A 17634-nucleotide genomic window follows, 5' to 3' on the forward strand; every position below is an offset into this window, starting at 1 on the left:
GGGGGCACGGCCAGAAGAGAAGGTGGGCCGAGGCGAGGTGTTGGGCGCGGGGGAGGAAGAAGGTGAGGGTGGGTAGGTGCGGGGACAGAGAGGTGAAGAAGGTGGATGCCGATGGTGGGGGTAGGGGCTGTGGTTTTTTGTTTTTCTATGGTTCGGGTCGGGTGCAGGGACTGTTAGCAGAATACGACTCTTAAGGGGTGTTAGCAGAATAGACCCACCCTATATATATATATATAATGACATAATGTCATACCTAGCTAGGATGCTTGGCCCACCACCTCCCACTTCGTGTCAGCGGGGCGAATGCACGTAATGATCGATACTTTGGTCATACATGCATGTTGCCATGACTCACCATAAGACGGACTAATGAATCAATCATTTGGTCAAACGACAGCTGTTGTTGTCGATAAACCGCTTGGGCCAATAGATTGAACATCATAAAAATCGCACGAGAGGGACCACAAAACCAGCACCTCTTGCATGTGGCCCAAAATAATATACGTTGGGAAGGGATGATGTGTGTTTTCAATATAGAATAATGTAAAATTTAGATGTGGTGCCTACCTCTCGATACAGACAACAACCATGAAGGCAAGGTAGTTAAGGACGAGATACACAGGGTATGATGTAGGTCGAACCTAGCAATCCGAGCATGTGGGAGGGAATCCTGACAATGCATGAGCTCGAGCTTTGGTTGAGTGACATGTGACGGTGACCGGCCCTAACACGAACTAGGAGGAGTCCATTCATGGCCAACACATACCCCTCATTATCGGTCAAAGGGATGATATATATACACTCTGGGAGCCGATAGATATGCGTGTTGTCATAAAAAACGGCACAAGGGAGACGTGGTCGATCAGAAGACCCCGTATACACTGCATGTGGCCCGAAAATATGTATGGGTACGGTGGTGTGTGAAGTGTTTAAATCCCTAATGCACAACTTCGATGGGCCACCAACTACATTACAAACCGAACACCGTACCCGACTCCAAGCCTGGTTCAATACGTACGATGTCAGTTTCCCAATTTCGAGGCGACGGCGGCGGGGGGGGGGGGGGGTCGTCCCATGCATGCGCTCAAACTTTATTTGGTCTAGCATTGGACACATCTATATCTATACCCCTATATATTGTGTGAATAACTTTGAAAGTTGGTCGTTGGATGAAGCCAATCCGACGGTACAGAGATGGCAAATCCGAGCACTGCTGCCCGTTGGATATCATCTACATTTCACCAGATTCTGCCACATGTACAATCTATAAGACTCCGTGGTTGAACTTAAGCATAATGCACAAACCTCAAAACACAAGCACTTCTCCTTTGTTCTCTAGAATCTTCCATATCTTAGTTGCCCAAACTTTTTTTCTATGTGAATTATCACTTTTTGTTTTTACTTTATGCTTTACAATGCACAATTCCATGAATCTTAAAATAGATTTTTTATAAAACTAATTGATTTTGGATGAGATGAACTATAAGAATTAAATAAACATCTACATCGTGCATATATGACTCAAAGCTTACATGCCATAGTGTGGTATTTATTCATAATTTGGTTACCAAATTTCATGCGTGCAATGCACGTGTACCTTACTAGTATCAATAGGAAACCATCATGGTCAAACCCTTCTAGTTGTTGGGTCAAAGGGATAGATTGTGTGGGCCCCCTAATTGTCGGTAAAGGATAGTATATATACCTCGGGGAGCCCACAAATATGTGCCGCATCTATAAGCCGCACAAGGGAGACATGCTCGAGAAGAACACCCTACCCCCTATACCCTGCATGCAACCTGAAAAAGGTTTATATAATCGCCATGGCAGGTCAAGTAAATCATTCTTTAATTTTTTAGAGCAAAAAATAACCCATAATAACATAGTAGGTTTATATAATCGCCATGACAGGTCAAGTCAATCATTCTTTAATTTTTTAGAGCAAAATATAACCCATAAAAACAAAGTCTACAAATTAGCAAAACAAGGATCCCAAGGTTTATATAATTGCCATGATAGGTCACTATAGAGATATAATATATCTCTATAATGACCGTGTCATGGCATTTAAATGAAGCTTGAGATACGCAACTTCCCACCGGGTCACCCATCCTTGGACTACTCCAGCCCGAGCACACTTAACTTCTGCGTTCTATTCGACTAGGCTAGCGGATGGGAAGCCGGCCCTTGCTGATAAGAATTGCCTCCTTGCCATTAAGGCATTTCATGCTGGTCACCCTATGGGACCTACTCCCTCCTATCACACACATTTGTACTTTTAGAAACCGTGTGGGATATTTACATGGCCGGTGTGTCGCCGCTAGCCTTCAATGAGCACTAACACTGGTAGCTGGAAAACAATGGGAGAAGAGGTGGGAAACCGATGAGAGGAGTGGCGAGAAACGGTAGCCTGTTTAGAAAACCTAGTAGAGAAGGAAGCGTGAGCAGCACGACGCATGCGCACAGTGCATACCCATGTACTGCATGTGCTATCGAAAGGGCTCAGGGTTGCCATTCGATCCGGGAGCATCCAACGGTGCACACATACGATCCGTTGGGTTTGGGTTCTGGCCAATCAGAACGCACGACTCAGATCGCGCGCGCAGCAGGGGGAGGGGGCATCAGCCACGGTTTGGTAGGCACACGACTTTCTTGAGTGAACTGTGTGCTATTGGAAAACATTTCGTGAGAAGAATCTCGGTTTTTAAATCCCCGTAAATCGAAAACTAACCCGAAAATCGTGAAACCTGGCATGGTGTCACGACATGGGACATATATGTCGACGCATTTTTTTCGTCCATTTTGGCACAAGTTTTATTACAAACCGGAGCTTCTCTCAAAGAAGCCTCGTGGTTCTGATAGGGAAACGTGTCCCCCTTGTGGGCGAAACGTAATCACTGCCTCTTTTAGCCTTGTATTTTCTTCTACAGGCAACATGGAACGATATGATATCCGTGCTGAAATTTAAATTCAGGGTTCGTTTGGCCTTTTTATTATACACTAATTGAGTTTCCTAGGCATTTAATGTCCATAATTCAAATATGAACTTCAAATACATGCTCCAGTTCACCAAAGTGGCTAGAAAATTTATAAATGTGTCCTTGGGTGCATGTTTAGTTCCCATGCCAGGAATGAGAACGAATTACAACTGTACCCGTGTCCTGGCTCGTCCTCAAACATTTGGAATCTCGGTTTTTAAATCCCCGTAAATCCTAAACTCACCAGAAAGTCATCAAAGGTGGCATGGTGTCACGTCATGGCACATATATGTCATGGTAAAAACATTGTCCAATTTGGGCCAAGATTTATTACAAACCTCTTACAAACCGGAGCTTCTCTCAAAGAAGCCTCATGGTTCCGATAGGGAAACGTGTTCCCCTTGTGGGCGGAATGTAATCACTACCTCTTTTCGCCTTGCATTTTCTTCCACGGGCAACATGGAATGACATGATATCCGTGCTGAAATTTAAACTTATCCAGGGTTCGTTTGGCCTTTTTATACACTAATTGAGTTTCCTAGGCATTTAATGTCCATAATTCAAATCTGAACTACAAATACATGCTCCAGTTCACCAAAATGGCTAGAAAAATTATACATGTGTCCTTGGGTGCATGTTTAGGTCCCATGCTAGGAATGGGAACAAATTACAACCGTATCGGTGTCCTGGCTCGTCCTCAAACATTTCGAATCTCGGTTTTTAAATCCCCATAAATCCAAAACTCACCAGAAAGTCATCAAAGGTGGCATGGTGTCACGTCATGGCACATATATGTCATGGTAAAAACATTGCCAATTTGGGTCAGGCTTTATTACGAACCTCTTACAAACCGGAGCCTGTCGCAAGAACCCTCATGGTTTTGATAGGGAAACGTGTCCCCTTGTGGGCCAAACGATAATCGCTCCCTCTTCTAGCCTCGTATTTTCTTCTACACGCAACACGGAACAACGGGAGATTCGCGCTGAACTTTGAAATTATTCAGGGTTCGTTTGACCTTTTTTATTCATTAATTGAGTTTTCTAGGCATTTAATGTCCATAATTCAAATCCAAACTACAATTGCATGCTCCAGTGCACCAAAATGGCTAGAAAAAACATACATGTTTCCTTGGGGTGCATGTTTAGGTCCCATGGAATGAATGGGAACGAATTCAACCGTCTCGCGGTCCTGGCTTGGCCACAAACATTGCGAATCTCAATTTTTAAATCTCTGTAAATGAAAAACTCACCAGGAAATCATGAAACTCGGCATGGTGTCACTACATGGTACATACAATTTTCCAATTTGGGCGAAGCTATATTACAAGCCTCTTACAAACCGGAGCCTGTCGCAACCCTCGTGGTTCCGGTAGGGAAACATGCCCCTCTTGTGGGCGAAACGATAATCGCTGCCTCTTCTCGCCTTGAACTTTGTTTTCTACAGGCAACATAGAATAACATGAGTGTTGGGCTGAAATTTGAAATTGTTCAGGGTTCGTTTGGCCATTGTATATTTTACTAATTACTAAGTTTTCTACGCATTTAATGTAGTCCATAATTCAAATTTGAACTACAAGCACATGCTCCAGTGAAGCAAAATGGGTGAGAAATCGTACATGTGTCATTGGGTGCATGTTTAGGTATCATTTAAGGAATGGGAATGAATTACAAACTTGTCGTCGTCCTGAAACATTGAGAATCTCCGTTTTTAAATCCCAGTAAATCAAAAACTCACCTAAAAAACATGAAACTTGGCATGGTTTCATGACATGGCACATATATGTCGTGGTAAAAAAAACGTCCAGTTTGAGAAGAGGCGCACACATTAGTAGCCAACGAAGTCCTTTTTGAAACAAAAGCTGACACGTTAATATCGCAAAAGGTTATATTATATTAACCGTGTCGAAATTTAACCATACTCGATGGCGTGCGTGCAGATGTTTGATTAGACAGGACGAGCGCGAGAAGTCCGCCGTGCAGGCTCGATGGGACGCGTGCGAGCAGTCCGGCGCGCAGGCTTGATGGGACGCGTGCATCCTATCCACCTCATAGGCTCGACGGGACACATCCAAGCAGCAAGGCCGCCTATGCTCATCGGGAAGCGAGGTCTTTGACCTCCATGCACCATCCACTGCCCGCCTCGCTCACAACTTCTCCATTAATGGGTTAATTAAAGCACCTGGACGGAGGGTGTTTGCTTGTGATCCCATGGCAGCATTTGCTTTGTTCGTGTTTTCAATCGTATTCTGCCCTAATTTAAATTGCCACATAGGGCAATGGATAATACGACCACAAATAAAATGGCATGGGATAATACAACGACAAATTTACAATGGTGCAGATAATAATTGTCTTACATATTTCGGATAATTTAAAATGCCACATGCGGCAAAGCCCGGAAGACACGGGGGCAAGAGAAGAAGGAAATTGCAGACAACGATCTGGGTCGCTACTGTCTCTACTCATCGATGGATCGTCGAGCGACGACATCCTCCAGCTCCTTTTTCAATTCCTCACGACTTTGCTTGAAAGCAGCCACAGATTCCTCCACCTCCTGCTCGCGCTCGATTTAGAGCTTCCTCAAGTCACCCATCAGTTCCTCGACGACCGCTGTCAGCGTCATCCCCGAGGCACTGCTCTGCTCATGTAACATCTTCCAGCCGGCGGCCTCCTCCTCCTTCTCGGCGAGCGCCTTGAGGATCTTCGCATTGTCACCCATGAGTTGCTCGACGAGGCCGATCGCCTTGTCAACCGAGGTATCGCTGATCTTGAGCAGCTTCATCAAGCCGTCGACCAGCTCCTGCTGCATAGTGACACCAACGAGAATGTCGTCGTCGCCGGCGAAGGACTTCAGGAACGCCGGCTCGTCGCGATGGCCGATGCCGCGAATGCACTTGTGAGAGCCCTCGCGTGCCCGTGAGAGCTTGTTCGAGGGCTCCGCGATGCATCGGGACACCTCTCCTGCAGCTGCGGCTTCGCGGCGGGACCTCTCAAGTGCTTCCGCGGCCTTGGTCTTTGCTGCCTGGTTATATGTCCACCCTAAACTCCTCCTACCGGTCATGGCGGAACGACTTAACAGGAAAGACCAGTTTTGTGGGTGATGAGGAGAGGAACTGTGAAGTAATTTTCGAGTGGGTAGTTTTTATTGCCCGGTGCTAAGTGTGAACACATATTAGTTTGATAGGTGTGAACAGATTTGCAATTACTTATTGCGTTGTAATCTGCAATGTGACGTGAAACAAGGTCAAAATTTATTGATGGCAAAAGGTTGACCACGTGGTTGCTCGCCGTTGAGGTGGCCACGTATCACACACATCTTGTTAAGTTGAACCATTTTCTGTTGTGTTCGCTAATCGAAAATAGTTCGTCCAAGTGAACCGTATGCCCTATATCACACACACCTTGATCTGGCTAACCGTTTCTGTTGCACTCCCTAATAACAAATAGTTCATCGGAGCGAACTGTATGCCGTATATCGCACACACATTGATATGGTTGCCCGTTTCTGTTGTTTTGCCTCATCGCAAACAGTTCAAACGGGTTAACCGTGTGCCCTGAATCGCACACGCAACTAAAATCTGAACCGTGTTTGATGGCTCCGCCATCGCAAACGTTTTGCACCTTTTTTGACGGGTTTTTTACATCCCCGTTTGTGATTAATGCATCGCACACAGTTTCGTCAAAGGGTCTCTGATCGTAGTGTCGCGTTAGCAGCTTCCTGCAGTAGTGATATGGTGTCTTGCATTGCATAGTTTAGACATCATATACACAATATTCAACACCATGTTCTTAGTTCAGACATCATATATGTGAATGCCCTCTACTTAGCATATAAATCACATATGTGAATCAAATCATGCGATCTTGATTACTTAGATAACATGTATGTGAATTATGTCATGCGAACCTGTTTACTAAGGACATCATATAATTATCTCGTGCCATCCTGTTTAGTTAGTCATTATATCTTTGAATTATGTCATGCTATGCTATCCAGTTTAGATAGACATCATATATGTGAAATTATGGCATGTTATCCTTTTTAGTTAAACAATATACGTCTCAACTATTTCATGTCCTCTTTTTTCCACACTATCTATTGCATCTGTCTCTCATACAATGTCTGTACATTCAACTATGTTTCCTGTTTATCAGCCATTTGAATTGGAGCGGGTGATGGCAGTATCTAGCCGAGTAAAAACACGGTGTTCAAATAAAACAGTGCTACCTCTTGGTGGATATAGCACCCCGGTTGTACATGCATGGGAACCAGCCCTACCACACATACCCCAGACTCTCACAGATTGTACCCCTGCTGCGATGGACAGAGAACCAGCTTCATCCAATCTAACCCCGACCCCAGCAGATAGTAACCCAGTTCCTGTTGACACAACACCATCTCCACCACAGAGCTCCCAAATAAGAGTAGTTAGTAAGGCAGCTCTAGTGCCCAAAGCGCCAGTACTACCATGGCGAATCCCAACTCCACCAGTTAGTACACCTATTCCTGTGGAGGAAGCATAACCATCCATTCGTAGTTTAGCATCTATCGCATTTTATGTTGTTAAATCCTATGTGCGTATCTTCCCATCATGGAAATATTATACTAAAGATGAAGGAAAATGCCAGTTGCAGGTGTTTATCCAGAAGTTATGTGTAAGTAATGTTATTCATGGCAATTACTTTGCTTTGTCCCATACATTCTACCTCCATGATGGTTATAATACAACAAATTTTCCCATTTTTCTCTATAGAGAAGGACTAATTTGGAAACTCAGGATGAGGTAACCTGTGATAATACCTCTGCTATCTTCAAGAATGCTTGGTGGCAGTATCGGAATTACCTGAAGAAAACGTACTTCACTGGCAAAGAAACTCATCAAATTCCATTACGTTCTCCCGAGACACATTTACTAGACAATGACTAGGAACGCCTTGTTCTGTACTGGTCCCGAACCAAGAATGTGGTAAGGTCTACGAGCTCATTTTCTATTTTGAATTATTATATTCTCGTGTCTTACTGTACTCTGTTCATGTAGAACAAGTGCTTAAACCTGAAGAACAACTGTTCTCATTTAAGATTCCATTGCTATCGTGCATACTGCTTTGCTCTTGTATCACTGTATTTACTCATACAAACTTATTTTAAAGTTGAATGATCCAATTGAAACTCCAATGGCACAACATGTATGTTTACGCATGTTTCTTTAACAGGTTTGCTCTTATAAATAGCTCTGTTGATTTCAATTTCAATTGTGTATACAGTTGACTTCTCATATCACGCACATTACTAGCATCACAACAGAGCCAATAGTGTTGTTGTACATGTAGACCCGTGGTACCCATCTGAAATCTTATTGTGTCGTGTAGTTTCCCACGCTTTCTATTCTTTCAGTGCTGCTTTGTCTTGAATTGATATGATTTGAACCGTGTCTCTATTTTGATTTGGCAAGACAATGCAATGACCATATGACCTAGATATATGTTTGTTTGATGCTTTTATTATGTACTACTTGGTAATAGAAGACTTGGTAGTTTAATCTTGTCCACCTTACTAATGAACTGGTTCGCCGAAATGAGTTTCATATACTAGTACATGCTAAACCTGTTATGTGTCTGCTTGTTTCTTCTTTTAGAATGCTGACAGAATATTGGGGAAGAGTGCCTTATTAAGCAATGGTAAAGGAAGTAATGCAGATAAGGTTTGGGATAGTGAGACATCCTTGTTGGTCTCCAACAAAGCTGATAAAACAGCTAAGGAAAACTATCTTGAATATAGTGAGACAACCCCAAAGTCCTGTCTTGGTTTAGTGTTCGAGTTATTGGCCACTACCGCTTGCACAAGCTATTCAAACTCACCGTATGAATCAGTTTGGTTTCTTGAGTCTCAACTACAAGCTGAAAGACATCGATCAGCTGTGCTGTGCCAAGAAGCGGAAGGACTACAGAAGTCCCTGGAGCATTCAGATGCATACTTTCTGATGCAACAACAAGCGTTGGAGGAGTTTAGTGCCAAACAGGACAAAGCTAATAAGAATGCTAAGCTCATTGCGAGCATGGTGGATACCCAGGATAACGTTTCTTGAACTCTTCTGAAGTTGTTTCAGTTATGGACTTGTTTTTTTGTCGCGTTTATTTGCACTGGTGGCCAATTTAGACGACCAGTGTAAGTAATATGCTGCTTTGTTCCCTATATTTGCACTGGTGGTGAACTTTGATGCCCAGTGGATGTAATATGTGTAATAGCTGTAATAGCCTAGCGTTAGTTGCTTGCTTATTTATTTCCTTATTGTCTTGTTTAGTTGTTTGCTTGTAGTCACTGCAGTTCTTTTTCCGTGTTTTTCTAGTGGCCATAATAACCTATTTTTATAACTAGACCACAATAACCATGGCAACACACGGACTGTTGTAACCATGGTCCTGCTACCTGATGTAGTGATCATGGCCCTCTACGGGCCGTAGGATCCATGGGCCTTCTATGCGCCGTCTCATCTATGGGCCTTCTACGGGCCGTATAATTGTTTCGCCAAACATGGGTCATACTATTTGTGGACCAATAACGGACCGCAAAATGGGCCGTAAACGGGCTAGAGTGGAAATCATTTGTTTTATGGCCCGACCATAATGTGCCTTTAATAGGCCGTATTTGATGACGCTATGAAAACAACCCAACGGGTTAACGGGCCACAAACAGGCCGACTGTAACCACGGGCTGAATTTGGCCCACAAGCGGAACAAGCCAGTAATGGACCGTAAGTAATCGAATTCTGGAAATGAGCCCAAGAATAAATGGGCCCTTAGAAGGCTGAAAGTTAACACAGACTAGAAATGGCCGACGGACTAATGGGACGTTAATGGGTATAAAGCGATACACTATTCATTACGGGCCAGTTTCACCACGGGGCGTTAATGGTCCAAGAGTTACAAAGGGCCTCATATGGGACGAAAGATGTCATGGGCCATACATGGGCCAGTAGTTACAACGGGCTGGAATCATATTGGATGGCCCATATGACGCTACTGAGCCTAATTCGGATAAGCCATAACAGGTTGTGACTTAGCGGGCTGTAAATGGGCTATATGCGAACAAGCCGTTAACAGGCTTTCCGTGGGCCGGCCCGCTACCTTTTGACCAAGTCAAATGGGCCGGCCTTTTCACCGGAATGGGCCTCTGTTGGGCCATGCCACATGTCGACGTATCATAGGCGCCTTCGGTCTAATGAGTGGATGACATCTGTCCCAACAGTGAGCCGACACGTGGTTCCTCTGGCCATTCAGAATTTTACACGTGGAAAATCCCCATTGGTCCGGGCTGTTAACAGGTTATCGGATCCAAACCGGAACCCGATAGCTTAACGGCAACCCGTTACGATGGATGCCACCTGTCGGTTACCCTTACGAAAGCAATTCTATGACGCGCGATTTATCGTCATGAAAGTGGACACTTCTGTGATGATAATTTTGGTAGTGTCATGGAACACTTCTACGACAGCACAGGTATGGCTATCTTGATTCTGTCATAAAATCGTCATGGATGTACATGCATGACAGAAAACGTGACCTACTATGACAAACACGTATCATCACGGAAGTGTATTTTTTTGTAGTGTTTGTAACAAGTAACAATAGTAACAATAGAACGGGTATAATCTGAACATATAATCTTCCACCAAATAAACTTTCACAAATACAATGTCAACTACATGATATTGCAAAGCAATATGACAATGATGGTATGTGTCTTAATAAATGGAACGATGAAAGTTGCATGGCAATATATCTCGGAATGGCTATGGAAATGCCATAATAGGTAGGTATGGTGGCTGTTTTGAGGAAGGTATATGGTGGGTTTATGGTACCAGCGAAAGTTGCGCGGTGCTAGAGTGGCTAGCAATGGTGGAAGGGTGAGAGTGCGTATAATCCATGGATTCAACATTAGTCATAAATAACTCACATACATGTTGCAAAAATCTATTAGTTATCGAAATGAAGTACTACGCGCATGCTCCTAGGGGGATAGATTGGTAGGAAAAGACCATCGCTCCTCCCCGACCGCCACTCATAAGGAAGACAATCAATAAATAAATCATGCTCTGACTTCATCACATAACGGTTCACCATACGTGCATGCTGCGGGAATCACAAACTTTAACACAAGTATTTCTACAATCCACAATTACTCACTAGCATGACTCTAATATCACCATCTCTATATCTCAAAACAATCATAAGGAATCAAACTTCTCATAGTATTCAATGCACTTTAAATGAAAGTTTTTTTATATCCCTCTTGGATGCCTATCATATTATGACTAAATTCATAACCAAAGCAAATTACTATGCTGTTTAAAGACTCTCAAAATAATATAAGTGAAGCATGAGAGTTCAATAATTTCTTCAAAATAAAACTACCGTCGTGCTCTAAAAAGATATAAGTGAAGCACTAGAGCAAATGACAAACTACTCCAAAAGATATAAGTGAAGATCAATGAGTAGTTGAATAATTATGTAACTATGTGAAGGCTCCTTCTCATAAATAAAATTTCAGATTTAAGTACTTTATTCAAATAGCAAGCAAAACAAAATAAAATGACATTGCAAGGATAGCACATATCATGTGAAGAAGCAAAAACTTAGGCTCAACCAAAACTGACCGATAGTTGTTGAAGAAGAAAGGTGGGATGCCAACCGGGGCATCCCCAAGCTTAGATACTTGATACTTCTTGAAATATTAACTTGGGATGCCTTGGGCATCCCCAAGCTTGAGCTTTTGTGTCTCCTTAATTCCTTTCGTATCGCGATTTCCCTAAATCTTAAAAACTTCATCCACACAAAACTCAACAAAAACTCGTGAGATAGGTTAGTATAAATCCGTGCAAAACCTTATCATTCTCTACTGTAGAAAATCACTAAAATTATAATTTAACATTGCATACTAAATGCCCCTGCATATTTAATACTCCCATCCTCGAATATAATCATTAAACAAGCAAACATATGCAAACATAACAACAATCTGTCTAAACAAAACAGTCTGTAAAGAATGCATGAGGAATCATACTTCCCTAGCTCCAAAAATTCTGAAAAATTACCATGTTGTGACTATTCACAAATTTCAAAAAAATTTCATGTTCTGACTATTCACAAATATTCAAAACATAACAACAAACTTTCTGTTTTTAAAACAGCAACATATGGACTTGCAAAATAAGCATGGTAAAGGCTACACTCGACTTTTTTATTGAACTAAAAGATGAAAAACATCACTCTAAATAGCAGCAAGCAAATACTGATAAAATAAAATGACGCTCCAAGCAAAACACATATCATGTGGTGAATAAAAATATAGCTCCAAGTAGGTTACCGATGAACGAAGACGAAAGAGGGGATGCCATCCGGGGCATCCCCAAGCTTAGGCTCTTGGTTATCCTTGAATATTACCTTGGGGTGCCTTGGGCATCCCCAAGCTTAGGCTCTTGCCACTCTTTATTCCGTAGTCCATCAAAACTTTACCCAAAACTTGAAAACTTCACAATACAAAACTCAACAGAAACCTCTTAAGCTCTGTTAGTATAATAAAAAAAATCATTCACTTTGGTACTGTCAACAAAAGATTCATATTTTTTCACATGATGCCCATTGTACCCTATCATTTCTACAATTTATATTAAGCAATATAAGCCATAGAAACTAGAAAACAAGCAAACTATGCATCAAAAACAGAACAGTCTTTAAAGATCTGAATTGAAAGCATACTTCTGTAACTCCAAAAATCTATTATATTATTAAAACAAGAGACAAATAAGCCATCGCGTTCGTCCACATCTGCTAATATTATTTGCACCGTCTGATTAGAAAAATGATGGCTAAGATTTAAAGTTTTAACATGGTTTTTTAGGGGAACATGTACGTAATAACATATTGGACCGTCACATTGTCACGTATATTCATATGTATAGAACATGTAAGGAAAGACACGAGGCTAGGCTAACTCCAGAAAAAAAATGAGGCTTGGTAAGCGACAATAGAAAAAATGAGGCTTGGTAAGCGACAATAGTAACCACGTAGGAGGTTAGGATTCATGGCAAATGCGTAAATACATGAGACAAACCGTTCAAGAACGTGGACACCGCGGTCAAAAAAAGAGAGTCAAACTTGAACACACACATACAAATAAGACACGTACATGGACTACATACAAAACACACGGACTGAACCAAAATTACTCAACACGTACTACTTGCCGAGTCAACCACAATATGCTACCTAGCCAGCACACTACCAACAAAATCAAAGTCGTCTGATTCAACTACACGAAGTAGCGCCGCCGGACGAAATCTCACCAAGCAACCTTCTGAGTGGCCTCTCAGCTGAATCATCAAGGTTCACAACTTCTATTCTAGATCCAATCTATCTTCCGAGTGGCCTATCATCTGGATCATCAAGGTTTGTAATTGCTATTCTGGATGCAATCCCTCTCATCTGGATCATCAAGGTTTGTCATTGCTATTCTGGATACAATCTTCATAGGTACAATAGTACTTCTGTATGATCCTTTTGCAGCAAGGGCATACAATAATCTTTGCGAGTTCACAAGATAAGGAGATTGACATTAAAGTACAAGTAACGAGAATATGATCAATCAATTTTACAAGTAATTGGCTTAGGAGCCTCAGTATGATGATTCATGGATGAAAAGGTTTAGTCATTACGTATTTACTTGCAGGTTGTTCTTTTTTTATATACAACAACTAAGTATATTTTGCCGATATGATATTCATGGATGATAAGGTTTTTTCATTGCATATTTATTACTTGCATTTTTTTCTATTTTCTATACAATAACTACTAACTATATTTTGATTGTTCTGACAGGGCCAAACAATTCATGCTACTGTCGGGAAGTTGATAGAATCAATCTATGTATTTAGCAATTTTAAGTTTGCGGATTCCACAAAGTATTACCAACTGAGTAGTGAAATATCATTATTTTTGCATACAATACAAAAGTAAAGGAGGTGAAAGGATCATCTAAAGGTTACCCAGATTACTACTTCGAGTTTGCTACAGAGGAAATATTAGAAGAACACATGCAGAGAAACATGAAGAATTCTTAGGTACTTCTATAGTTTATGGTTGTAAATAAGATTTTCAAGATATTAATATTTTCAGACTTCCAAATAATTAATCTCCAATTTTACATATGTCAATGGATTACTCACCCAAATGAAGCATGTGGAATCAAGAATAAAAGGAAATAACTCACAACCTTCGTATTTCCGCTAGATTAAATCTAATATCAGAGTAAGTGCATAATTCATACCCATCAAATTTTAATTGGACTAACCTCATTGTAGTTAGCATCAATTTTTTGGCTTATACTCTTTAGGGGTGAGAAAAGTGGTGTTACCTTATGGGGAAAGTTTTCTAATTTTCTGAATGAGGATGTAACTAGAAACCAAACTGTCCTTATTGTGACCTCACAATGGTGCAGAAGTTCAATCGTAAGTTCATTAATGTTACGAGCTCTTCTATTATTTACTGAAAATATAGCTAACAGAATTTTCATTGATAAACATGGTTGTGCTTGAAGTCAACCAGTGCCACAAGAATACATACAGATCTAGATATACCAAAACTTGGGGAATTCTTGACATGCATGGAAGACCATTTTTTACTATTAATCAACGAATTTATCTTGACTCATCTTTATTCACCAATAAAGTAAGATACTTATTATACTTGACTCACTTCATATGTGCAGGAACTCATGAGAAGAAGCTTTACCAAAATTAATAGAGATAGATAGAAGTACGCGAGGAACACTAGAAGAACAAGTGTTTTACAAGAGGAGAACATTACAAGAACTTACTGAAATGACGCACGAAAACTAGGCAAGTAAGGTAATGCATGAGACTTCTTTTAAGATATGAAGTCACCACCTTTTTATGACAAAAACACTGTTAATACCTACAGTGAGAACAAGTCAATATAAGTTATACTGGAACCATATTTTACTTCATTATGTCTCCCACTTGCTGAACTCATTGGATGGGAAATATGAAGAAGCGCCAAAGATTATACAGCAATAATGTCGACGAAGACTTATTTTCAATTAAACTCACGATGGCAATCTCACTTTCGAAACAAAAAGTATCCAATAAAATGAACATTTATGCATGATAATTAATAGGCTTGAGAAGTTTTACTTGAAAGATAAAACTGAGGTAAAGTTGCATTTCATTCATTACAAAATAAGTACTGTTTTGTAATTTCCTAACTAATAATCAGATATTATGCATAGATTTTGATGGATGATAATGTGGACGCCGTGTTAAAAAAAGCAACGAAGAAGCATAACATGGAGGATAAAGGCTGACTGATTTTCTCGGCGTACATACTTCTCAAATTTTAGAGATGGGCCTAATCTTTGAAATGTATTTTTATTTCGCAGACAAATAGCAATAGGGAAAGGCTGCATACTATAGACCCAAAGTGGTCGGACACTTCCCCGGACCCTACGCAAGCGGGAACTACATGCATCGGGCTGCCCTTTTTAGACAAATAACAACGGAGCTTCACCTCACAATACAAATGGAGCTATATTAAATGATGATGGGCGTGGAGAAAAAATGTTAGAATCACATGAACTCTGCAATGAAACAAATAAAAATATAGAGATCTATTATTATTGGATGGCTGAGAGGATGAATGTGCTGAGATAAGTGTGCCAAAAATAAAGGAGAGAGATTGTAATGCTGGGAACAAGAAATGTGTTGAAGCAAAAGTAAAAGCTACGATGCTTGAAGATGAAGACTCGGTTGTCGTTGTGGCAAAATAATATGCACTTTTACTGTAGCCATAAGGAGAGCACAAAAAATACCAAAGAGGTTGATGAAGGCTCTGAAGTTAGCACTACCAGAAGCAAGCCATATAGTATTTATTTGAAATATGAGTTTTCTGCTCTTCATATACCAATTCTCCTATCCTACAGTCTTTTCATCTCAAGAGAAACATTAGAGAAGCTCCAACATTATATTCATCACATAGAAAACCCATTATATGTCAAATAACATATGTATATTGCTTCGCGTTAAATACATGTACAAGTAGTATAACTTGCAAATATATGGTAACAATAAATAAAACCATTATATCCTTTTAGCTCGGTTAGAGGGGGAAAACATACATGCAAAGATCACCCGCTATGGAGGAAGTAGGAATGATGTGAAGCTGTAGCAAATTACATAGGTGGAAACCCGACATCGTGAACAACGAGGAGGCCCACAACTCGACTCAGCCAGCAGACACATCTCCTATCTTACTATTTCTTCAAAATCTGCTTCGACACTTCTGCTACATTCTAACGGCCATAAATTTCAATTAATAAATACAAACCTTCTTGCATTCACTTACTCATGTATAAATAATGTAATTTGACAGGGCATGGTGATAATAACAAATAAAACACAATGTACTGTATAGTGCTATGGACAGAGTACAAGAGCCGATCGGTACTAGGAACTATACGAACCAGTAGGACTTACATTGGTAGAGGGCCGACAGCACCAGAAGTGAGGAAGGTGAGAACTCGCGCCAACGAGCTGAGACCTACCCACATGAGTTCATCGTTGCTGCAGGCCCAACCTAAGATCAGCAAAGCTAAGGTTTGAGGACAGCACCAAATCGAATTTTTTTGGAACATAAGAGACAAGAAGTAGCGCGTGGATAGGTCGGGAATTAGTTTCGCATAAGCCAGCAGCGACATCTTCCTTCGCTGGATGCTAATTGAAGGCAATGGTGTATGTGGATGAGGTCATGAGGAGGCTGGAGGGGATAGACAGAGATGATAGAGACGAAGAGGCACCGGTGATTTAACTTCAAGAAAAAAAGAGACTCATGTGGGCCTGAATCACGACTGTTGGGCCTCTACCACCCGTACATGGGCAAGGTAAAGTTGGGTGTTTTTCATATAGGAAGTAAGGCGTTGCCTAAAAATATAGAAAGTAAGTCGAGTCTAAAAAAAGTATAGGGAGTAAGTCAGTTACTTCTACGTATCAAATTAGAAAATCCCAATTTCATTTTTTTAAATCCCATCATACTAGGCTCTCAGAAAAAAATTGGCTTCTTACAAGGTACCGTAAATAATATTGATTCGAAAGCAAGAAATACATAAAAAAATATTGGACCCTCTCAAAAGAAATTTTCTGCGAACCCTCTCAAAACAGTTACTCAACAAACGACAAGAACAAACATGCATTATTAAGTTATTATTTTTAACCTCTTCTTTTATCCGCATGCATTACAAACTAATTTCTTTTGTACCGTGTATATATTTAGTAGTTTAATAGCTAACATCTAAATTTTGTGTTTACAAATATTCTCACATGTCTTGAGGTGTCTCTTCTCTTGAATCGCTTCTTTTCTTTGAGAAACACTCACAACTTGAAACCACTTGCCATGACCTTTGTTTTGCGTATGGTGTCAATGATGTACAAGTCAAAACACACACACACACACACACGCACACTAATAGTCATGAAAGTAATATGGAGATATAAGCTAATAATTTAATCTGTCAAAACAAGGCTCGCACTATCAAACATATTATTGACCTCTTCTTTGACAGGCTAACTTTTTTGTAGTCCCTTCATTCC

The 17634-nt window shown here is 40.8% G+C and overlaps 1 long non-coding RNA gene across 1 annotated transcript; it reads right to left on the bottom strand.

The window, feature by feature from the left end:
- Window positions 1-13938: 13938 nt before the first annotated feature.
- On the bottom strand, window positions 13939-16825 carry LOC120973329 (uncharacterized). The gene is made up of 2 exons (XR_005768041.3): window positions 16525-16825; window positions 13939-16340 (listed from the first exon to the last, which is right to left on the bottom strand). It is a non-coding gene; the product is annotated as an uncharacterized lncRNA (long non-coding RNA).
- Window positions 16826-17634: the final 809 nt, after the last annotated feature.

The sequence above is a fragment of the Aegilops tauschii genome, chromosome 2 (assembly GCF_002575655.3).
Source record: "Aegilops tauschii subsp. strangulata cultivar AL8/78 chromosome 2, Aet v6.0, whole genome shotgun sequence".
Taxonomy (NCBI): domain Eukaryota; kingdom Viridiplantae; phylum Streptophyta; class Magnoliopsida; order Poales; family Poaceae; genus Aegilops; species Aegilops tauschii.